This window comes from Callorhinus ursinus, unplaced genomic scaffold (assembly GCF_003265705.2).
Source record: "Callorhinus ursinus isolate GAN/ISIS: 27379988/994484 unplaced genomic scaffold, GSC_fseal_2.0 scaffold11, whole genome shotgun sequence".
Classification (NCBI taxonomy): domain Eukaryota; kingdom Metazoa; phylum Chordata; class Mammalia; order Carnivora; family Otariidae; genus Callorhinus; species Callorhinus ursinus.
Window position 1 is genome coordinate 53453383 of NW_027397073.1, and position 17737 is coordinate 53471119.

General features: G+C 38.5%; 1 protein-coding gene across 5 annotated transcripts in view; it reads right to left on the reverse strand.

Moving 5' to 3' along the window:
* DLGAP1 (DLG associated protein 1) overlaps positions 1 to 17737 on the reverse strand; it is a 942912-nt gene that overhangs the window by 560337 nt on the left and 364838 nt on the right. For 4 of the 5 annotated variants that reach the window (XM_073898467.1, XM_025886688.2, XM_073898466.1 and 1 more), the window contains exon 3: positions 16499 to 16617. The gene's annotated coding sequence lies outside the window, so the exon portion shown is untranslated. The remainder of the gene's footprint in view (positions 1 to 16498; positions 16618 to 17737) is intronic. The other variant, XM_073898465.1, reaches the window with a different exon arrangement.

Below are 17737 nucleotides of genomic sequence, written 5' to 3' on the forward strand. Positions count from 1 at the left end.
ACAAGACCTGGAACCATGAAACTCCTAGAAGAAAATATAAATGGTAAGCTCTTTGACATTGGTTTTAGCAATGCTTTTGTTGGATCAGACTCCTTAGGCAAGGACAACAAAAGCTAAAACAGATGGGACTGATTCAAACTAAAAACATTCTGCACAGTGAAGGAGATCATTAACAAAATGAAAAGGCAACCTAATGAAGATATTGAAGATATATGTAAATCATATATCCAATAAGGGGTTAATACCAAAATATATAAAGAACTCATACAACTTAATAACATAAAACAAACAATCCAATTAAAAAATGGGTAGAGGATCTGAACAGACATTTTTCCAAAGAAGACATACAGATGGCCAACAAGTACATGAACAGATACTCAATATCACTCATCAGGAAAATGCAAATCAAAATCATGATACATCACCTTACACCTTTCATAATGACTATTACCAATAAGTCAACAAATACAAGTGTTGGCAAGGATGTGGAGAAAAGGGAACATTTGCATACTGTTGGTGGGAATGTAAATTTGTGCACATGTGATGGGAAACAGTATGAAGTTTCCTTAAAACATTAAAAATAGAGCTACCATATAATCCAGCAATTCCACTACTGGATGTCTATCCTAAGAAATAAAAATACTAATGTGAAAAGATAGATGACCTTTATGTTCATTGTGGTATTATTTATAATCTCCAATATGGAAACAACCTAAGTGTCCATCAGTGGATGGATAAAGAAGATGTAGTATATAGATACAATGTAATATTATCAGCTATAAAAGTGAGTGAAATCTTGCCAATTGGAACAACATGGATGGACCTTGGGGATATTATGCTCGGTAAAATAAGTCAGACAGAGAAAGACAAGTACCCCATGATTTCACTTACATGTGGGATCTGAAAAACAAAACAATCAAAAAACCTAGACTCATAAATACAGAGAACAGACTGGTGGTTGCCAGAGGAAGGGGGTGGGAAGAGTGAAAGGGGTAAAAGGAATTAAGAAGTACAAACTTCCAGTTATAAAATAAATAGGTCATAGGGATGTAATGTACAGCACGGGGGATATAGTCAATAATGTATTAACTTTGTAAGGGGACAGATTGTAACTAGACTTATTGTGGTGACTATTTCACAAAGTACACCAATAAAAAGATGTAGTATGTACACACACACACACACACACACACAGGAATATTACTCAGCAATAAAAAAGAATAAAATCTTGCCATTTGCAACAACATGGATAGACCTATAAGGTATTATGCTAAGTGAAATAAGTCAAAAAAGACAAATTCCACATGATTTCACTTGTATGTGGAATCTGAAAAACAAAACAACCGAACAAACAGAATAAAACAGAAACATATTCATAGACACAGGAAATTAACAGTTGGTTACCAGAAGGGGGAGGAGTTGGAGAAAATGAGCGATATCCGAATTCCAGTGAAGGGAATAAGAGGTCCAAATTTTCAAGCATAAAATAAATCACAGGGATGGAAAGTACAGCATAGGAAACATAGTCAGCAACATTGTAATAACTTAGTACAGTGACAGTAACTGGACTTACTGTGGGGATCATTTTTTCGTGTATAAAAATACCAAATCACTATAATGTATACCTGCAAATAATATAACACTGTATATCAATTATACTTCAATTAAAAAAAGAGCCTTTAAAGTTTCCGTATGCTTGAGAAGAACCCACGAAGACCTTGGGATTTCCAGTCTAGGGGAGAATATTACGCACATATGTTGTAGGTTGGGCAACCAAGCAGCTGACAGAAGGAGCACCACTTACGGTAAATACCTTAGCATTTTGTCCTTCAAATGCTCTATAAAAACCCTGTTAGGTCACATTGTACAACTCTCCTACTTTTCCGCAATCATGAAGAAGAGGGTAGGAAATGGGGGTACTTCCCAGAATGAGAGTTGTCAGGTACACTGGTCCATCATTCTCAGAGGCCAGTCTGTATTCTCATTGACCTAGTTCTCCATGACTACAAAGAATGCTGCAGCCTTCCCTTTGGTTTACAGGAAGGTAAGGAAGGATAAATGGGAAGTTGTGGACTCTTTTAAATTGCCTTTGACCCCTCCACCCAATGCCAACTTTGGCAAAGGCTTTCTTATGAGCATTAGGACTATGGAACTCAGTCTCTCACAATTCAATAAACAGGTGTGATTCCTAAGGCAAATAATCTCCTCTTTCCGAAATAGTGACTGGAAGGAATGATGTAAGCATCTGTAAAATAATGTGCCTAAGAGTTTTAACTGCCAGATAAACAATTAGTTCCAACAATTAGTTCCAACAATTCCAACATAATCAGTACCTTCCAGAACTATTTATTACATATGTGAGTAATACATTCTAGGCACCATCCAGAGCGTGCTAAACTGATGTCTCACCATATTTTCTTAGAAAAGCTTAATCACACAGTCTTTTGATTGCCTTTCTACTATAAGCCTTCCTGAATGCTCTGATAAAAATGGTTACAGTCAATTTCATTATAAAAACATTAAATACCTTCCCTTCCTGTTGGTCTTTCAGGCTGTTCTTGAAGTTCTATGTGATCGAAAAAAGGCTTCTCAGTTATATAGACAGATGACTATTTCCAATTTCCCAAATTTTGTGAACATGTAAATTCCAGAGGCATCACTGAGACAAATATACCCATCTAACCATTAGTGAAGAAGAAAGGGATATGTGTGCACAGTATCTGGAATAATGACTATTCAGTGATAATCTATTAGTAAAAAAAATGCAAAAACTGGCATCAGCAAAATCAGGTAAAAGTCTCAATGACACTTGGATATGCACTAGTATCTCTGAGCATTTTGACACTTAGAATTTCAGGACATTCATTTATTTGATATTTATATACTGAGTACTATATTAGACACTAGAAAAACAGTGGTGAACAAGACAGATCCAGTCCTTGTCCTTGTGAAGTTCACATTCCAGTAGAGAGGACTGGTACCACCTCACAGACACACATGCACGCACACGCATGTGTGCACACACACATGTGTAGACACGTAACCCAAATGTAAACAATGAGAAAACTATATATTGTGATGAGTGTCATGCATGTCACAAACAAGGAGCTTGAGGCAGGCATTATAGAGTGTCACTGAAGGCCATGCAGAGAGGATGATATTGTAACAAAGACCCCAAGGAGGGCTCCGGAAGCAGGAAAAAGACCAGAGTGAGCAGAAGGAGTAGTGAGAGGTGGCCTTTTGCAAAACCTCTAAGAAAGCTGATTGCCTTGGTTGATGAGGAGGTAGCCAGTGGGAGGGATCATGAGAAAGACAGTAAGCAGGCAGGGCCACATGGAGAAGGATTTACTGAAAAAGTGACTACTTGCACCTAATTCTATTAAAAAAAGTCATAGTATCATACACACGATACCAATGAATGATATCTTTAAATGATCATAAACAGCATTACTATGTCTTTTTAGAAATATATTATGCAACAATGTCATTCGTATCCCAGAGCAACTGATGACATTCAGACTGAACGTCACAAAAAGAAAGACCATGATTGTGCCCAGTTAATCAGCTTCAGGAAAAAGTGGGTGTGCAAGAGAGGGAAATGGGGGGCGGGTTGGAGGTAGGAGAGGGACTGAGAAAGAACAATTACTCATGAGACAGAGTGGGAAGAAAGTCAAGCCATGTGTAGGCTCTTTGTATTTGCGTTGTTTATTCTGTCAATCAGTTTATTCCACATGATGGGTGAAATGAGAAATAAGACTTAAAAATAAAACATAAAGAGCTGCCATACTTCAGAGCAGAGGTTGGCAAACTTTTTCTCAAAGGGCCAGGTGTGTAAGCATGGGAAAGACCCAGAAAAGAGTGCCAAGAGCCCCTGCTGGACTGGATTGGCTAAATATTGTAATATTTTACTAGCCAAAGGTACAATGTTATATAATAGTGTAAAAACTGCCCTGGATTTTTTCCATCAACTCTATGCAAATGTTAGAGGAATATTTATCAAATGTTTTATTTTCCAAATGTGTGTGAACACTTCTGGCATTAAGTAGAAGGTTGGCACAGATCATCTCAAAGTTCCTATCCAACTCTAAAATTCTATGATGCCAAAATTTAAATTATAATACAATTACCAATATCTGACAGAATTTCAAAAGCGTTGAAATGGTGTTTTAGGACTTCTTTTTCCTGGCTTAACATTCGTGTAAATTCTAGGATGCTAATTCCTGAAGCTTGGCAGCTCATACAATAATTGACTAGTTCCTAGTCACTTTGCAAGTGCTTTCTTTTAATTGAGGATGAATTGGTACAGCATGTAAAATGTGAAAACTAAAAATGGATGCTTTAGACAAATAATTTTTTCATTGAAATGAGCCATCGACCACTAAAAAATAATTCCACTTTTACACGTTAGTCAGCGAATGCCCTTGCTAGACCTCATACAATCAGATACACATTCATTGACCAACTATTAGAGCCTAAAATCAAGACTGCTATATACGAGGGTATAAATATACTTATTAACTGAGGAAACATCAACTCTGAGACATGGTGTCTGGGTTCAAATTCCAGTCTGCCACTTATGAGCTGTGTGACCTTAAGGAAATGACTTAACTTTCTGTGCCTTCCTTGCTCATTGATAAAGTGGGGCTAAAAATAATACCTACTCCATAAGGCATTATAAGAATAAAATGATACATTGTATGTCAAGTGAATGGCATAGTGCCTGTTACATAGTCAAGTTTCAGTAAGAGTTGGTAGTATTTCCACCTCTGTTTCCTTCTACTGGGTACGATAGTTACCTAGCACATAAACATCATATAATTCTAGGGCAGAAATGGCTTTCCAAGAGAACCTGGCATTATACTAATTTCTGGCAAAACAGCATTCACTTAAAACCCTACTCTAAAGTGTGTTGCCTTCAAAATCAAATGAGGGGAATAATGTAAAATGAAGACCTGTCTAGATAAATAAATGAAGTACTTGTATTTGCTCTGTGCAATACAAATAGCTAAGTATTACGAGGAATACAAAAACATGGAAAAGATAAGTCCTGTTACCTAGGAGTTTTAAATATTTTTAATGAAATAAAATATATAAACAGATAAAGGTAATGGATGTATTCCTTACACATTTATTGAGCATTTACTAGGTACCAGGCATTGGTAACACAAAGATGATTCAGATACAATCTCGAAAGGCAAGGCACGTAAAATACATGAGCCTTACTTTCCTCACCTAGGAAATAAGGGTAGAAACATGCTGACAAGATTGTGAGACTTAAATGTGAACCATTGCACAATGGTCTGCAACACGATAGGCTCCTGACACCCTAAGCGCTTTGGGTAGAGGCTATAGGGGTATGGAGGAGAGACACACTCTGTCTCCAGGAAGGTGACCTTGGAGGAATGTCTAGCAGATCTGTGAGGAAGAGAAATTCAGTAAGAACATCCCATGCAGAGTGGACAGCACATGCTTTGAGGCTAGGGCTCATGACAGGGCTCATGGTGGGCAGAGATTCACTCCCCAGGCTCTAAACGCTCTAATCCATTCACCATCTAAACATGTTCCTCCCCATCCCCTGCTTAACAATCTTGAGTAAGCTTTTGTCCATTTGGTGAGATCAAGGGGATCTCTCGCAATCTAACTGTAATTCACCTAGCTGTATGTGCCTGGAGTGGCCAGCATTCCTTCTACACGTGGTCACAGAAGGTACTATGTGACAATCGTTAAGGGCTCAGGTTTTGGAGTCAGACAGATTTTCTATTTAATTGCTGCAACCTTAGGTAAGTTATTCAAACTCTCTAAAGATTAATTTGCTCATTTGCTAAGTAGAAATAATAAAACCTATTGTTTAAAATTGATTCTAAGGGCGCCTGGATGGCTCAGTTGGTTAAGCATCAGACTTTTGATTTTGGTGCAGGTCATGGTCTCAGGACTGTGAGATCGAGCTCCCTGTGGGGCTCTGTGCTGGGTGTGGAGACTTCCTGAGATTCTCTCTCCCCCTCTCCCTCTCCCCCCTCCCCCATGCTCTCTCTCTTTCTCAGAAAACAAACAAACAAAAATTGATTCTAGGAATTAAATGGAATAGCACACTTAGCATAGTGTCTGGTCCATAAGGACTCAACAAACACTAATTATTAAAAATATATCAGAAATGGTATTTTGGGGAGGTTAATCTAAGGATGGCTTGTGAAATGGATTGTAGGATGAGGTTAGTGTGAGGCAAATATTGGTAAGGGTGCTACTGTAGCCACTGGGTTGTGAGGCAGTGAGGGCCTGACCCAGGGTGGTGGAGAGGATGCTGGGAAGGGAAGGATCTGAAAGCACCAGGGGGAAAAAACCACGAAGACCTAGGAAGGGCTGCAACAGTAGGAATGCAATGAGGAGAGACAAAGATGACCCCAAGATTTTGACACTGAAGTAATGTTGGTCCTATTTTTAAAAGCTAGAAAAGTCAGAGAGGTGAGGTGGGATGACTGACTTGGTAATTTTACAAATTATAATCCTAAAAATTTATCAAATAGATGTCATAGGTGAAACAAATTTCTGAGTTTAAAATTATGCTATGACCTTGTTAATTAAATTTGCTAGTCTGAATCTTCGAACTTTGTTTTTAGCTTTCATGACAAAAACTATCCCAGTTCTCCTGGCCGTGCGTCCTTCTGACAAAGACTGTGTCCCTGATGAACTTTTCTCAGGCTCCTCTGAGCCCGCTGGGACTCCACCTCAGGCTCAGCGTCTGTCCTTGCTGGGCTTGCATTGCCTAGTTGTAGCGAGACTTTTAAATCGGTTTAGAGAGCCCCTCACCCTCCATAACTGGTCACCCTCAATATCTGGTCAAATTCTTCGCTCTCCTCCCTTGGTATCTGATCGCCCTGGTCTGCCTTCAGCAAGAATCCTGTTAGGTCTGATTCACCAGAATCCTCTCTTACTGCTGATGTTTCCCCTTAGTCGTTTCCATCTTTTAACCCCCACTCCACACTCTGGCTATAAATCCCTACTTGTCTGTGGTGTATTTGGAATTGAACCCCGTTCTCTACTGGGGTCTCTTTTTCCCTACTGCAGTAGTCCTGAGTAGAATCTGTTTGTAACTATTTCATTATTGTTCAGCTCTGATTTTCTTTGGACTTCCTAGCTAATTCCTACTTCCTCTCCTGCCCATTAAATGAGTGGCTTCCCTGAAGTTCAGTCCATAATTCTTCCCTTTTTCTGTTAACTCTTTCCCTGGGGTGGAAGGTTGAGGGGCAGGGTTCATCTTTTTTTTTGATGTAGTGTTCCATGATTCATTGTTTGTGCATAACACCCAGTGCTCCAGGCAGAATGTGCCCTCTTTAATACCCATCACCAGGCCAACCCATCCCCCTACCCTCCTCCCCTCTAGAACCCTCAGTTTGTTTTTCAGAGTCCATCATCTCTCATGGTTCGTCTCCCCCTCTGACTTACTCCCCTTCATTCTTCCTCTCCTGCTATCTTCTTCTTTTTCTTTTTTCTTAAAATATGTTGCATTATTTGTTTCAGAAGTACAGATCTGTAATTCAACAGTCCTGCATAATTCACAGCGCTCACCGTAGCACATACCCTCGAGGGGCAGGGTTCATCTTACTGTTAAATTGCAATTGGAACTCGGGCCTCCAGTTTACCTGCCCAGGGCACCTTCCTTCATATTCTATCAATGCAAAATTTTCCCTACCTAGAAACACATTCAAGTGAAAAATGATAATAAAATTATCTGGTAAGCAGTCATTTAAAAGTCAAGGAAGAGATAAATTATTCAAGCTTTTAATACCAAGGCATACATTATTTACCAGAAACTTCTCTTAAATAAAAATGGATCAAACTGGGTGAAACCTTCCTTGTGTCCCTCATGAAATATTTTCTAAATAGGTAACATTTAAAGTTTCTTGATCCCCAAAGGAGATAAAAATACATGCCCAGGGGTGTCTCGGTGGCTCAGTCGTTAAGCATCTGCCTTCGGCTCAGATCATGGTCCCAGGGTCCTGGGATTGAGCCCCGCATCGGGCTCCCTGCTCAGCTGGAAGTCTGCTTCTCCCTCTCCCACGCCCCCTGCTTGAGTTCCCTCTCTCTCTGTCTCTCTCTCTGTCAAATAAATAAATAAAATCTTTAAAAAAAAATACATGCCCTGTTAAGCCCCAGTGTAAGTTTCAGTTTGAAACATTTGAGTTTCTTATTACTCAAGACCCAGGAAATCTTTGATTAGGAAAGCTGCCTTGCCAGGAAACTGATTTCCCCCCAGGGGACATAATTAAAGAGGGCAATACCACTGAGAGTGTATGTGTGCCAAAGGCAAAGCGCTGTATTTATCAACAGACATAATACTTCATGGAAAGGACAAAACATCTCCACTGTTCTGTTGTGAATCCTCCACGAATGTACTTATACTCAACAGCCATACCATCACCAACAATAAAATGCGAAAAAAAACCCCAAAACCCCAAACAAAACCATACAGGAGAATTGAACAGTGTGGGCAGAAAAACCAAAACACGTTAGAACAGCATCAAGTCTCATCTCTACACTCTCTCTGATGGTCACCATCTGACGCCTTGGGCATTAAAATATTAGAAGGAGAATATGGAATTTCATTCAACAAATTCATTCAAATTTGTGAAGGGTTGGGGGCAAAGAGATTTCATAGATGACTCCCAGGTTTCTAACTTAAGCAGTTGGGTGTGTGGGTGGTGGCGGCATAGATGGGGCCAGAGAATAGCACAAGAGGGAGGAGCAGATGGGAGGGGGCGTATATGAGTTCAGTTCTGGAAATACAGGAGTCCCCTTTATCCACGGTTTTGCTTTCTGTGGTTTCAGTTACCCATGGTCAACTGTGGTCTGGGAGCAGACGATCCTCCTTCTGCCCTACTGTCAGAAAGTCAATAGTAGTTTAATGCTGTGCCCCAACGCCTACGGTCATTCACCTCTCTTCATCTCATCACGTAGGCATTTTACCATCTCCCAGCATCTTAAGAAGAAGGGTGAGTACAGCACAATAAGATGTTTTGACAGAGAGAGACCACATTCACATAACTTTTATTATACTAGATTGTTATACTTGTTCTATTTTATTTCTAGTTATTGTTGTTCATCTCTTACTGTGCCTGATTTATAAATTAAACTTTATCATAGGTGTGTATGTTTAAGAAAAAAAAAACATAGTGGATATAGGATTCAGTACCATCCGTGGTTCATGCATCCACTGGGGGTCTTGGGATGTGTGCCCTGTGGGTAAGGGGGAGGGTAGTGAAATGAGTTCGTCATGAGTTTGATGTGACTGTGAAAACACCAGTGGCTGTCCTCACATTTCATAGATAGGCCCTAAACATGATCAATAATTCAGGTCTGAGTTCTGAAAAAATTAACTTCGGGTAATAAAAATTATGCCATTTTTGCTTTGCTTCACTTTTGAACACTTAGCAACTTTTTAAATCTACTTTTAATGTATGGTTTGGATTGTTTTCTTATAAGTCTAAGCTTCCTAGGTGGCATAACATTCTAATTGGTTAATCCCAAATTGACAACATCCTTGCTTCAAAACATTACATAATGAATTGGATTTACTCTCTGCCTCTCTTCTCCTGATATATTAATTATGTCCTAAAGATCAGCTCTGTGTCTTCCACCTGTGTGATGACCAATAAGGACAGAGAGTGCTAGAGCTGAGTGGCTCTGATAGCAGACTGCTACATACTAGCTCTGTGTCCTTTGCCATGTTATTTAGTTCCTCCCTCTCTGTCTGCATCTGTGACATGAAAAGTACATTTTAGAATTGATGTATGGCTTCGTACATAATTTTGAAATATTACACATTCACTTGGGAAGAAGTGGTATTCTCCAGCTATCAAATGAGGATGTCTATACATAACCACTAAATGACACTTTGTGTGTTGTTCATATCCTCTACGTGATAGAGAGGGTATGTGAACACCACACTGCCTCCAAAGAATTTTCTGGAAGCTTCATCGATCATTGAGGAAAGCATCCTGAAATTGGTTACTATGGTGGTGGATTTGTTGATTTCTTCCTATGGTTGTATACAATTTTCCTCAGAGGGCTGTAGTAAGGATTAAATGAGGTAACTCAGGTAAAGTGCTTAAAACACTGGTGAAGGGGGCAGGATATGCTGCCTCCAAACCTGCCACCTTGACATAAGGATTAGTTTGAGCCAAGGGCACTTGAAAAATAGGTACGAGAAGAACATCTTGCAATCTGACCTCCTCTTTGTTTCTTAAAAGTACAAGATAAAGCTCCTATGTGAAAGATGTCCTTCCTGTATCAGGAGAAACATTCTTACCACCAAAGCAAGGAGTGGAGACAGGAAGAATTCTGTACAAACAGACCTTGTTAAAGTACCTCTTATCTTCCTTTTACCTCCCCATACAGTTTAGTTGTGTTTCCACAACTGTTTCTCTCTGTTCAGCCTACTATAAAAACACTGAGGTCTTGCCACTTCTTTGGCTCTTCATTTCCTCATGAAGGCTCCCATGTCACATTACACGTAAATACATTTGAGTGCTCTTCTGCTGTTAATCCATTTTATATCAATTTAATTCTCAGACCCAGGGGAAGACCCTCAGAGGGATGAGATAAAATTATGCTTCCCCCACACCGGCACATACCTAAGTATTTAATCTATGTTTGCTATTATATTTTTAATCATAAAGAAGCACCAAGAATGGCCTCAACTATTTGAATTGCTGGAGAGATGGGCAGTGTGCATCACTAACATGATCATTTTCTCAAATCTATACCTTATTTGAGTTACAATTCCTAGATTATAGAGGAGGATAAAAGGATCCCACTGGTAATGCTGGGTTGTTTCAAATAGTATTATCTTTTCCCTAAATTTAGCTTTTAAATAAATAAGATATTTTAGATGAAAACTTCTAGCTCATGAAGATAATACAACAAGAATCAAATAAACTCAGCCAACATGTCTTTCCTCTTTCTTTCTTTTAAGATAATTCTTGTCAAGCTGTATTATTTTACTACCATAGTAAGCATTGTCCTTGGGTTTTCTTACAGTGTTGACGAATACTCAAAAATGTGAATTGTGATAAACTCTATTATACTCCATTTATAAAGAAGGTATTCTATCATACAGTAAAGAATATTTATGTTTCTTTCCAAGTACTTAATAGGTCATTTCATTAAAAATGTCTTCATTAATAATTGATCTATAGAGAAATAACTTAATCATCATAATAGTATCAATATTATTAATCATTATAATATTAACATTTAATATTATATATTTGTACATTAATATAAAATGTATACAACATATTTAACAACTAGTTATTGCTAGTTATATATAACTGTACTACCGTGAAAGGACCAGAGTATCTAAGTAAACAGTATCACCACCACCACAACCACCACCACACACTGTGTGTGTGTGTCACTCTCTCTTTTTTTTCTCTCCTTCCTAGGGCTTGAAGCAGCCTTATCAGTATGATGAGTTTCATCTTGACTATGATATGTTTCTAAGATATGACAAATAAACACAACATTCCACAATTTGATTTTTGTTCTCTTACAGTGTCTGAAGTCATCAAAGTACTCAAATAGCACCAGTAGTTCTTAGCTCCTAAATTATTTCTGACATAAAAAGTATACAAGAGTAAATAGTAAGATTTATCTCAAAATGCATCAGCTTGCACAGGAATTACAGAATATTCAAATGGAGGAAAACAACAATAGGATTAAGTCTTCTGCGAAGATTGATGAAATATTCCACCAAAATTTTATTGATCTATTCCTATTAAGTAGGCAGATCTGAATTACTGCTGAGAAAGCACTGCAGCTCATCGATATCAAAATGACAATTCAACCTCAAAAACACAAAGAGCAGAAAAATATTTAATATTTGCATAAATCCTATAGTAAATGAATCCTTTGTTGACTAAAATTTGATTTCTTTTGCTTTTGTGTAAAAGGCTGCATCAGGCAAATTGGCTATAAAATTCTTTGTTAGAGGACAAGAAAGGGAAAAAAAAGGAATACCTTTTAACTTACTGGAATCAGATATAAATCAAGAGTATATGAACATTTATTCCTTCAGGCTAAACCTATGTCTTGGAGAATCTTTATTTTAATTTCTGCCCAAAGTGTGGCTAGATAACAAGACAGGAGACAGAATGCAACTTGCAAACTTCATGCTTTGACCCCGAAGAGGTCACTCTTGATGACAAGGGGCTTGCTTGCTGTGTGTAATTATTTACAATGTACAGAACCAGGTATCCTGTCTAGATGCAAAACTATGTTGAATTTTCCCATTAGTGTTGCCAGTCTCAGATGACTAAATTATGGATACATTTTCTAAATTCTGCTCAGTTTTCAGAGTCACAAAGAAAAATTTCTTAGCCTGGCAGAATTATATTGGAGAAAAAGAATGTAATCTTCTGTTAACTTTTAAGACCATGGTGTGGGCTCTGGCCAGCGTAGAGGCCTGCCCATATCCTTAGAGCTATGCATGCTCAGCCTAGAAGTGCTAGATATTTTTTGGATTATCTCTAATCTTGAAAGCAACCTTGCAGGTACTACTAACTCTGCCCCCCGTTTCAGAGATGATAATGCTAAGGTACGTAGAGGGGTTCAGGAAATTCTCCAAGCTCATATTGGTAATAAGGGAAAGAGGTTTTGAACTCAGATCTTTCTGTATCAAAAACCCTGCTCCTTCAACTTCACTGTCAAATATATGCTGAAAGTTGATTGACTGACTCCTTTGTACTTCTGGGCCTGATTTTAAGTAGCATTTCATATGATCCGCATCCTGACATTGCAAGGTAAGACACTGGAGTGAATCCCAGGGATGGTGATCATAAATCTTTCTTTTTATAATGGAGGTTACTGAGGTGATAGGACTCAGCCAAGGACATGTACCAAAGCAAAAAAATTGAAACTAGACTTTTCCTTTAAGCTTCATATTAGGTATGCTGTAACATGACATGAAAATTTGAATTTTCTACTCTTAAAGTGAATTAAGAAACAAATCCTCAAAAAGAAATTTTCAAAATTCATATCATCTCTTGTTCTTATTTATGCTAATATATAGCCCTAATAGTCTTTTTCAAGGGTGCATTTCGAAGTTGACACCACTAAGGAACACAAAACAGAAAAAAAATATGTGGGAACTTGGTTTAAAAACATACAGAATAAATTTCGCACTGAGTTATAAAAGTCGGCATTGAGCCCAATTTCTGGAATAAATCAAAGAGTAGGCAGAAAACAGACAGCAGGAACTGTTATTTTAGCAAGAAAAGTAGGATAAATTTACCAAGCCAATCATGGGACGATGTACACAGATAAGAGATGCAGAAGGAAAATGTGCAACGTTGATACATGAACACATTTGAATGCGAGAAAGCAAGACCCAGAAAGCACAATTGTCCTACATGTGAATAAACACTCAAATTATGCTGCAGCTGCAAAGTTTAAACTCAAGGAAGAGTCATTTGCAAAGAAATTTATTAAATAGATGTGATTTCCTGGTTTCACATACCCAGTGGTTCTTTTATAAAGTTAAAATGTACAATTTTCCTTGATATAAATGACATTTGCCCCCTGTTGTACTCAATCAAATAGCAAAAAAGTCTTTTGTGAAAGACTCCGCTTATTAAGGAGCACAATACGATTGATGCCAGACACTCAGGCTCTGAATGCATAGAGTTAATCCATCTAATTAAAATGTCTTATATATTGAGTACAGTCTTATGTGATAAGAAGGTGTTCATGTGAAGGAAATTCGTCTTTCCCTAATGGCTATGCCAGAGCAATTTCTTTGCAAGGAGGTAAGTTTCTTCCTGAAACTAACCCTTGGCTGCCAAACCTGTCCATCTTTTCTTCCATGCATCCATGCATCCATGCATCCATCCATCAAGTATGTATAGGTCTACAATGTCTATAACCCAGGAGGGGATATAAAAATGTATCACAAAGCTTTTATTGGGAATTCTATGACATGAAGTTGATATTTGACCAGAAGACTCAGACTCTGTCCTTTAACTAGGGCACCTTCCCACAATGATGATGTTGGCATGTGAGCCCTTTTACTGCAGTCTGTCTTTGACTGAAACTCTGATGTAGGAATTAGCGGCGAGCCTAGATTGTTTGTTTTTACAGAGTGGTTCACAAAGTGAGGTCTCCAGACCAGCAGCATCACCTGGAAACTTGTTAGAAATGCAAATTCTTGGGTCTTGTGCCAGACCGATCTATGTTTGAGAGCCAAAATACATCACAACCACTTGGAAGACTTGATAAATTACAGAATTTGCATGACTCCACAATGGTCTAGACCACTGGTGAGGGAAGCCAAGGAAGAAGTAAGTCTGAGAAATTAGAGTGGCAGGTTTTACATGTTTCGTTAAGAAGTCTGGACGATGATAGATTGGTAAATTAGAGAATATTTTCTGAGCAAAGCACAGCCATGGTCAGAGTTTTTATTTTGGAAGATTTTAGAGCCTAATGAGACCACGGAGAGGCAACTGCATTGTTCAGGTGAGAAGACAAAGTAACTGCATCTTTGATGACTCACAAATTTGTCAGCCTCAAATATTCACTGGGACCATTCACTCAGTTTGCCTTCTGGGCTCAGGTTGTGGTTCTAAGAGATCTCTCTCCAATACCACAGGGTCCTCTTCATCCCAGAGTCTGATTCTATCTACCCTTTGTTATTTCTGCCTTGACATCTGCCACTACTTTCCTTGTTCCCCTGCCTTAAGTCTCTCTGCTGCTCTTTTTCCTCTACTCCTACATTTCATTTCCTTCACCAGAGATTTGCATGCTAATGCACATCAATTTAAATATTTGCTGCTGGTTATTTGTATAGCTTCTTAGAGAGCTCACACATGACACTCCTCCTCTGAACATAGGATCTACTAGTTCTCAAGACAGCTGCTGCCTTCACCTGACTTTACTTAAATCTGCCAAAACCCCCCTGATTCACTTTAATGTGTTAAATCTGTTTCACCAGTGGGCCATCCTTGTACCATGATGCTCAGACATGCATAATTTAAGTCACCCCTTTCACACAAATGATGACACTGTTAACTGGGTTGTTTCCAAACAGGGAAGATGACAATTTTTTTTTTTTTGAGTATCAGACACCTTCTTGTACATAAAACCATCGACAGTGAATAGTAAGTATGGATACAGTGAAATGCTACTGTCTTTAACTATTCCAACATTTGGGTCATACTTCAAATTTTAATATATAATGTCTCAAATGTACCTGTTGACCAAGATGTGCATCTCACTCTGAACATAGACAATTCATTGATGAAGAAATTAGTTTTGAAACAGAGTTCACTCTGGTTCTATGACACTTGGATATAACTTTCTGGGTCTTTAAAACAAAACATTTTCTTCCTGGAGATAGTTCATCGAGGAGGATTTATTTTAGGATTTAAAATAAAGTAAAAGGAAGTATAACAGATGCCTCTGGTTCCCTGCATCATGCCCTTTGGCCCACCTGTGATTTCAGCCACAGCTGCACAGACAGATGGTTCTGCACCAACTCGGCTTCTCTCCACCTTTCTAGCGTCCAACTTCAAGTGACCACTGAGTGTCTACAGGCCCCACGCAGTGCCAGCACAGCCCAGCATTGTAGGCGAAGTCAATGTCCCTGGGAGCAATCCACAACCAACAGGGGAAAGCCCTTAGATAAACTTCTTGCCACACATCCTGCAGGCAGAAATTCTGGGAGGTCCCCCCCACTCCTTTAGGTCCCAGGGAATTGCGCTCCTGCAGTCCACGCCGAGGACTGTTCTACTCCCCCCTTATTTTGGCCTCGGCTTCTTCCCCAATTCACTCTCCCTGACCTCTGACTCCCATCCTTGGGATGAGTTTCCCAGTTAATCACCACACCCAAATCATTGTCTCAAGCAAGCGAACCCAGGAAAAATGACAGCTTATCCATATATTCAGCAATATTAACCCCCTTCTGTCGGACACCTCATATGTGGTGTTTCAGATTCGGACGTGATAAAGACCCTCCTTTTTTCCCTTATCAAAACTCCATAATGATAGGAAAGGAGTGGAGATCACAGCTTTGCATTTCCTCTGCCTTTCTTAGAGCATGTAGATCTTGTTGGACACATTGTCCTAATAAGTTCAAACCTGTATACAACACTAAAAAAAATTAAAAGCTGATATGATGCCATCTACTTTCATAATTCTATGCTTAACCTAAAGTACACTATTTTGGTCCACAGTCAGGAAAATGGCATTTGCCTCATCTGCTATTCTAGGTTAACAACAAGAATGAAGATTAAACATATAAAACTTGTCACGTCCACATTCTGTAACAAGCAACTAGGGAATTAAAAATCACAGACTAGACTCAGCAGCCTCTTAATATGACTGGAATTACAAGCTAAAAATATTTATAGTCGAATATACTATGCTGCAAAAAAAAAAGAAAGTGTTTTGCAGAAGATAGCTGGAAAAGAAGGTTTGTGTTATATAAGGAGAAATGACACAATTTTACCTTTGATTATCAATTTTCCATTTTTCTTGCTTCTAAGGCAGGAAAAGATCCAAACTTTGCAGCTCTCTCTCTTTTTTTTTAAACTGGCTGTCACTCTTGGTATGTGATGCTCAGCTGTTCTGAAACATAACAAAACACAATGATTAGATGTAACTACTAGCCTGAAACAAAAAGATACTTAAGATCTCTTAAGAACTACTCTGACAAACATTAAATTCAGTGATGTGAGAAGGGAGTTCCATAGAAAATTTACATGAATGTGTTTCTGCATGATGTTATACTTTGTATTTTTATGCTTTCCAGAAAATAAAACCCACCACAAAAAAAATAAAAAGTAATGTCACCACAATAAATAGGTTTGATATTCTACAATCTACGTTTCTACTATTAAAGATTTTATCTTCTCTAAAAAGCAATAAAGTGCATGCATTGATCTTTTGATTTTGTAGGATACACTGTACATACAAGACTATTCACTTCCTGTGCATTCTTTCTTTTATCATCACTGCAACTAAGCAGCTGTAAATAAAGGGCTAAAAGGTATCACAGGGTGGTTCTTCTGACATCACAGGAGGACACAAATAAGGGCATAATCTTCCCAAGCACACTGCCAAGGGCTTGCTGATGCTCAAAACAAACCATGACCCCCAATTATTGATGCTTTTTGAAGAAAGTGACAAGATGGAATTGTAACTAGGCCTAGAGTCATGGGAGGTAACTTTTCCAATCCTATCACATGCTTTATGCTGAGCTGTGATTTTTCTCCTCTGATAGTTCACATGGTAAGAGACTTGTTTCACACACAAAAATGATCTGGTGCTGGAAAGTGTAAGTATCAACAGAAGTTCTGTTTAAGCAATATCATTTTGCAGTAGCATATTAAAAGAGTGTCCATAGGGAATGAGAAAAAGAGTAGATCTAAGTATTAAGCAGAGATAGAGTGACATTCATAATTAAGAATACTGGTGTGAATAATTTTTTTTTACCTCCTAATTATTTATAGGAATTACAGTGCCTGAATGAATATGGAATTCATTTCACAGAAGAGGAATTGGAGGCCCAAAGAGGTGATGTGTTTTGCCCACTTTTATTCAGCTAAGAGGCACAAAGGCAGAATGACATTCCAGAATCCCTGCCTTGAAGTTCAACCCCTTTAGAAACCCATAACTGTATTTGTTTCCAAAAAGAATACCTGGCATTCAAAAAGACTAGGGCTAATACAATTCTCTGTAGAACTTG